The sequence below is a fragment of the Halichoerus grypus genome, chromosome X, assembly GCF_964656455.1.
Source record: "Halichoerus grypus chromosome X, mHalGry1.hap1.1, whole genome shotgun sequence".
Taxonomy (NCBI): domain Eukaryota; kingdom Metazoa; phylum Chordata; class Mammalia; order Carnivora; family Phocidae; genus Halichoerus; species Halichoerus grypus.
Window position 1 is genome coordinate 100650976 of NC_135727.1, and position 6883 is coordinate 100657858.

A 6883-nucleotide genomic window follows, 5' to 3' on the forward strand; every position below is an offset into this window, starting at 1 on the left:
TACATCTAAGAACCATTCCACAAGACAGACTCGCTACATAAATTAAGTTTGATAAAGTAATGAGCAGCTTGGGGGAAGAATAACACATTTGTCAGCCTCCTCGATTCCCCAGAATGGCAATGGCATCCAGAATTGTTGCTGAGCAGGAAGATGAGGACAAGGTGGGGAGGAAGGAAGGGGCGCTACTCTCCTGAAACCCTCATGAGAGAGAAGAGATGTCTGGCTTGATAAGACTTCCCTGATGGATTCTTAATGCTATTCCAGGGGGCCTCCTTCAAGGCTATAGTTTCTGAGGTTATACTAGAAATTCCCTATCATTCATTTTTGGGTTGTTTGAGAGTCAAGAAGTTTAAACAGAGAGGCTAGATCAAAACCCTGTCACACAACAGTGTGCTTGTGCTGTTTGCCCAGCTAGTTTTTGAGGACTTGAGTGGTGGTGTGGGAAGAGCACAGGCCATGGGGCAGGAAGTGTGGTATGAGGATTTGGTTCACTATGCACTAGACCTGGTTAACTTGGTATGAGGATTTGGTTCACTATGCACTAGACCTGTTAACTTGGACTAACTACTACTAGGCCTTCCTGAGACTCAGCTTTCTTGTCCGTGAAGTGAGAGTACTTCCCATACCCACCTCACGGAATTATTGTGAGACATGATGAGAAAGTGTGAGAGAGAGCCACTTGTACAAGGTAAAGCAACGCACAAATGCTCATTAGAATTTATTTTAAAATTTGCCATAGAGCAGAACAAAGATTTGATACAGACATAATGCCTCCAGAAAAAATGAGGGAATTTAATTTAGACAATAATAGTGCTTCTCTTATAATGTTTATATCACAGTCTCCTCTCCTTAATGACAAATTGATGAATTTTTTCGTGTACTATATTCATTCTCTTTGATGATCTTTAACTCACATTCTTCTAGGTACTTCCCCCACCCTTGGGGAAATGGTAACCTAACTTCTGTAACTCACTGTCTAGACGTCTGAATGACTTCCTTTGATCCTTGGTTTTTTTAATACTATCAGTACATTGTAATTGATACACAGGATCTCAAGACACAGTCTATTAATCATGATAATAAGTGATACCAGTGCTCATTTTGTCCAGGCCCAGCCCACCAGAGCTGATGATGCTGCTTCTACCTACATCGCAGAACTTAGTTACATTTATTGTATATTTAAGTGGTCATATTTATGCATCCTTGGCCAAGCTCTGAACCTGTCGAGACTCAATAATGTATCTTATTCTTTTTTTTTTCCAGCTGGAATGTTTTTTATTTTTTGGAAAAATGTGAGATCTTTTAAGGGACTGTATTTCCCTTTTTGCTCAGACTGCTAGGAAGCCCACAGGCAAAATGAAAGCCCAACTTTGCTAATTCTGAATGATGAAACAGTATGTATTTCTGTGCATACACTTTCCCAGACCTCTTACTATTCTACCTTCATCTTTTGCAGACTTCTTTATTTTCATTTTGTTTCATGGTTATATATTCTTGTCAATATGTTACAGATTCTTTCATTCTGCTTGGGAGATTGTTCTTTGGGTTCCTTCTTATTTTTTTTGATCCTTTTGCCCCAAATGGTCTAAACCTAGGACAAGTTCACTCTCTGAATCAGAGTCCAGGCCCAAATGTACTGTTGGAGAATCTATCTCATCTTTTCCCTTCAGTTTATCCTTTGTGGGAGGAGGTAAGGCTTTTACTTTTTCTGAAGAGTCCTTCTCAGGCTGGGGACTTGCCTTTTCTTGGAGCCTGGATCTGCTTTCTCGCTGGTTGGCCATGCGCTTTTCAGTTCCTCCTTAGTCTCCACTGGGTTTGCCAGTTTGAGCTTTTTTTTTTTTTGGACAGGAGATGGCTCTTCATCCATCCAACTACCTTCTTTGTCTTCTGCATCTTCTGGCTCATTCTTAGACTTCTGCTCATTGTCACTGATATACTCACTATCACTACTGTCTGACTTTTCGGAATCTTCTGAATTGCTGTGCTCTGCAGCCGTGTAAACATCATCTGAGATTTCATTTATGCCTAGTTGTGCTTTGCAACTCTCTGTCATTTTGTCAAGATTTAGCTGGAACCTGGTGCGAATCTGCCAGTTGGGCGAGATGAGAACAGGCGCCACCTGTTGCTGGACCAACTTGCTCAGCTCCCTCGGGTCCATCTCGGCCTTGCTTCAACGTTCCAGGTTAAGATTCAGGATGCTTCCAGTGGTGGACATTTTGTCTGTTTTCGTCATGATTGGCATGGACGCTTGAGGAGAGAAAGTTTTTGGACCCGCTGGATAAAGTGCCTGCTTCTCCCATGTTTGCTGAGGCTGGTGAAACTGTGCTCTTGTCCAGGAAGTCCATGGACTCCTCGCTGGCACTGAAGTGGCTCCACGGGGACTTCTTCTTGGCATCCTGCTGCACGTCAGAGCCTGTGTGCACGGAAGAGTTTGTACTCTTGGGAGAGCGTGGCGTATGTGACAAGGAGTTCCTGCGGCCCCTGCCCCTGCTCAGCATGGGCTTGCCCATCAGGATCTTGGGGGCCGCAGTATGTCAAAGCTGAGCTTGACCTTTTCCTGCTTGTCTACCTGGGCGGTGCCGGTGCCAGGGTTGCTGGGGTCGAGCAGCATTTGGTACTGGATACTGGGCATGTAAGATGTCCCTATGGGAGAGTAAGACCCCTAAACTTCCTGTGGATGCTCTTCACTTACACCGGCACATCTTTTGCATTGCACTGTTGAAGAAGCTTTTTGTCTTTTTCACAGAAAAAGGAATTTCTTTAGACATGAGGTGGCAATTATTTATTGGAACCCAGGCCCTGTCATGTTGTCCAAATAAATGGGCATCAGGTTACCCATCTTTATCCCTCAGAGCTTTTCTGGGCCAGAATGGAAACCCCTTCAGTTTTGCCCGGATCAAAGGATGGATTGCTACAAGGTTCATAAAACCAGTTATCTCGTTTTTGGCAAGCAGCTAGATACTTACTGGACAAAATTGATTTCATTCATCTCATACTCACAGATTTTGATGAGTACTTTTGCTGTGTCAGTTTGTGATTTCCTCCATTATAAATGATGCAGTTGTGCAAAATCCACTTTGCATCAGCCAGGAAAGCTTCTGCGCATCCATACGTTTTCTTTTTAGCCTTCTTTTCCAATGTACGTAGGTCCATAGAATGGAAGATGTGTTTCATGTAGTCAGGATGCTGTTCCAATGGAACAGGCTTCTGGGTGGCATCTGTCCCTGGTTGTTTCATTTTCTGAATGGCAAATTTGAGCAGGTAGGATAATTGTTTGATGGTGAGCATTGTCATGGCTTTACTCTGAGCCTCAATGCATTCTGCTACCATAATCTTCTCACATTCAGGACAAAACCCGTCCCCCTCTGGTTCCGTTGTCAGTCTCAGACACTTAACATGATAAACCCAGGGATAAAGCTCACAGCAAAGGACTTGGCCTTTCTGGTGACGAACCCAGCAGTAGAAATCATTCCGTCCATCCTGAGGTACAACGTTCCTGCCCCTCCTCGTATTGATAGGATTCACTAAGAAGGTCCAGCATCCTGTCTGACATCCTGATGGCTCTCTGCAGCCTTCCCTCTGAACTCTGGGCTCCTTCACTTCTTCTGCTGAGATGACCTCCAAGCTCTTATACCTTATTGATGTATCTAGTCCCAAGACCATTTCTCCAGGAAAGTTTTAGGTACATCCTTTGTTCAGAAGGCTGAGTTAGTATAAGGGGGGATATAAAAGGAGTAAGACACGACAGATAAACCAGCAGGCAGGAGCCATGTCAGCAAGGCAGCTAGTTATGCTGCCAGGCTGTCCTTCCTCATCAAGATTATCTACTTAACTGGGGCGCCTGGGTGGCTCAGTGGGTTAAGCATCCAACTCTTGGTTTCAGCTCAGGTCATGATCTCAGGGTCATGAGATTAAGCCCCACATCCGACTCTGCACTCAGCGAGGAGTCTGTTGAAGTTTCTCTCTCCCTGTGCCCCTCCCTGCATGCGTTCACTCTCTCTCTCCTAATAAAATAAATTAAAAAAAGAGAGAGATTTATTTATTTATTTTTAAAGATTTTATTTATTTATTTGAGAGAGAGAGAGAATGAGAGACAGAGAGCATGAAAGGGAGGAGGGTCAGAGGGAGAAGAAGCCTCCCTGCAGGGAGCCCGATGTGGGACTCAATCCTGGGACTCCAGGATCATGACCTGAGCCGAAGGCAGTCACTCATCCAACTGAGCCTCCCAGGTGCCCCAAAAAGATTTATTTATTTTAGAGAGAGAAAGTGTGAGTGGAGGGGGGCAGAGGGAAAGAGAAAGAATCCCAAGCAGACTTCCCACTGAGCACAGAGCCAGATGTAGGGCTCAATCCCACCACCCTGAGATCGCGAGAAGAGACAAAAATCAAGCGTTGGATGCTTAACCCACTGAGCTACCCAGACACCCTGAAAATACTGTTTCAAATGCTTTCTGATAACTCACTCTCTTTGATTTCCACACACGTGTCAGAGTGTGTGTGGCAGGGGTGGGGGGTGGTATATATGTGTACCTTGGACATGGAGGCCCAGCCCATTTGCTCTTGAAGTCATGACTGACAAAGAATAAATTAATGTCACAGGTTTGACATATCCAAGGGGAAGTACAACACAGCAATGCAGACCTTCTGTTAGGTAACATCATATAATTTAATGAGAGACAAAAGGCCAGCATATCATATCCCAACATAGTCAGAAGGCAAAACTGAAAGGAAAAAAAGGGACGGTTCTTTGGGAAAAAACAGAATAAAGTAAACCGTGGGGTCTCAGAAAACTGCTGGTTAAATTCATTTTTTATTTCATCTCTAAAGTAATGAATGACAATTCATTTAGGCCTTTCTTCCCCAAGTACCCATATTCTGAAAGTGTGAAGAATCCATTTCACAGAACACACTCTAATTGTCTAGGACAGAGAGTCTTAAATGACCTCAATATTTCAGATGAACTATCTTTGCTTCATTGAAGAGTGGCATTATGGGTGATCTATACCCTCGGATAGTTAAGAAACAAAAATACACACTTATGGTACAAATTGCCTTAGTCTAAAGCCTGATAGAATTTGAGATCTGAGCCAGAGAATTTTCTCACATTTCTGCCGCAAAAGGGCAGCAAAATCACATGAAAATCTTTCCTGGGCCCAGATCACACAGTACATTAAAAGATTTTGCTACTGTGCAATTTTCCCAAAGGCACTAGTCCCTCTCAAAATATTTATTCAAAGTGCTTTGAACTTGCTCTAACAGGTGAATACAGGACTGCAGATATTGTGGAAAGCTATCTACAACCCCTTCTCCCTTGCCTTCCTTTACTAAAGAGACTGGAAAGCTACATAGTCACTGGTTTGCCTCTCTTTCAGCCAGGGTGGCCAGATGAAAGGCAAATCTAGTGATCAGTGAGATGTATGTAAAGTCTTGAAAAAGGGGAGAAAAGGAAACACTTTGGGAGGAAAAGATTTTGGCTCTTCTTCCTGCTTCACGCCAGAAATATGAGCAAAGGATAATGGAGTGGGAAGAGGGAACCAGCCACAATCCCCTGAAGACATCCTATTGCACAAGCTACCTCCTGATAGGTTAGCTGATAAAAATATGTCCCAGTGTTGGGACGCTTGGGTAGCTCAGTTGGTTAAGCATCTGCCTTCGGCTCAGGTCATGATCCCAGGTCCTGGGATGGAGCCCCGCATCGGGCTCCCTGCTCGGCAGGGAGTCTGCTTCTCCCTCTTCCTGCTGCTCCCGCTGCTTGTGCTCTTTTTCTCTGTCAAATAAATAAATAAAATCTTAAAAAAAAAATGTCCCAATGTGTTTAAAGCACTGTTGTTGGGTTTTCTTTTGTTTTTAAGATATCTCCCCACATAAGAAAGGTGTTTGGGGGATGCGGAATTAAAAAAAAAAAACCTTTAAGTAACAATTTATTTATTTATATATATTTTTAAAGATTTTATTTATTTATTTGTCAGAGAGAGAGAGAGAGCATGAGCAGGGGGAGCGGCAGGCAGAGGGAGAAGCAGGCTCCCCGCTGAGTAAGGAGCCCAATGCGGGGCTCAATCCCAGGACACCAAGATCATGACCTAACCAACTGAGTCACCCAGGGGTCCCATGTAACAATTTAATTAGTGGTACAACTAATTTTCAAATTTTTTCAACATAGAGGATTCAAATTCAGATTGCTTAGGGCAAATATTTTTGTATATATTTACTTCACATACAAATATCTATTACATATAGTAGGAATAAAAGCAGTCATAGAAAATAAAGGACTGATTTAGTAAAAGTAAAAGGTAGTAACATTTCATCAAGTAAATGTTTTATACTCTACAAAAATATTTGAGTTACTTTAATAGGTAAACTAAAACGATCTCTGATTCAACTAATCGATTTGGTGAGGAACACTACCTACTAGAACAGGTTCTCGGATGTCTTCCTTTATTTTACACAGAATGTTTTACTGAGTTTTGTTTTCACTTTTCAGTTAGCTGTGTTGGCATTACAAATGAACCATATATAAATAAACCACTTTCAATACATATAATTATTCAAACTTATATGTTAAAAAATGAAAGTTTCATATCATTGTCAATTACCTATGCACACTTCTGAAATGGAAGTAAAATGGAATATATTGGTTAAGAATAAATTGGTGAATGTTTCTGTGATTAAGTCGTAGGGGTAAGGCACTTTCATAATTACTGAAGGGAATATAAATCGGACAAAAACTACCAAAATCACAAAAGCACATTTCCTTGGAATCAGCAATTCTACATTTAGGAATTTATTTTGAAGACATACTTGCATGCATTCATGGGAAATCATACAAGCACACAATTATTCTTGCAGCATAGTTTGCAATAGCAATCTGGAGACAAATGCTCACA

General features: G+C 42.2%; 1 pseudogene; it reads right to left on the reverse strand.

The window, feature by feature from the left end:
- Positions 1-1468: 1468 nt before the first annotated feature.
- Positions 1469-3663, reverse strand: LOC118540755 (MYND-type zinc finger-containing chromatin reader ZMYND8 pseudogene; annotated as a pseudogene).
- Positions 3664-6883: the final 3220 nt, after the last annotated feature.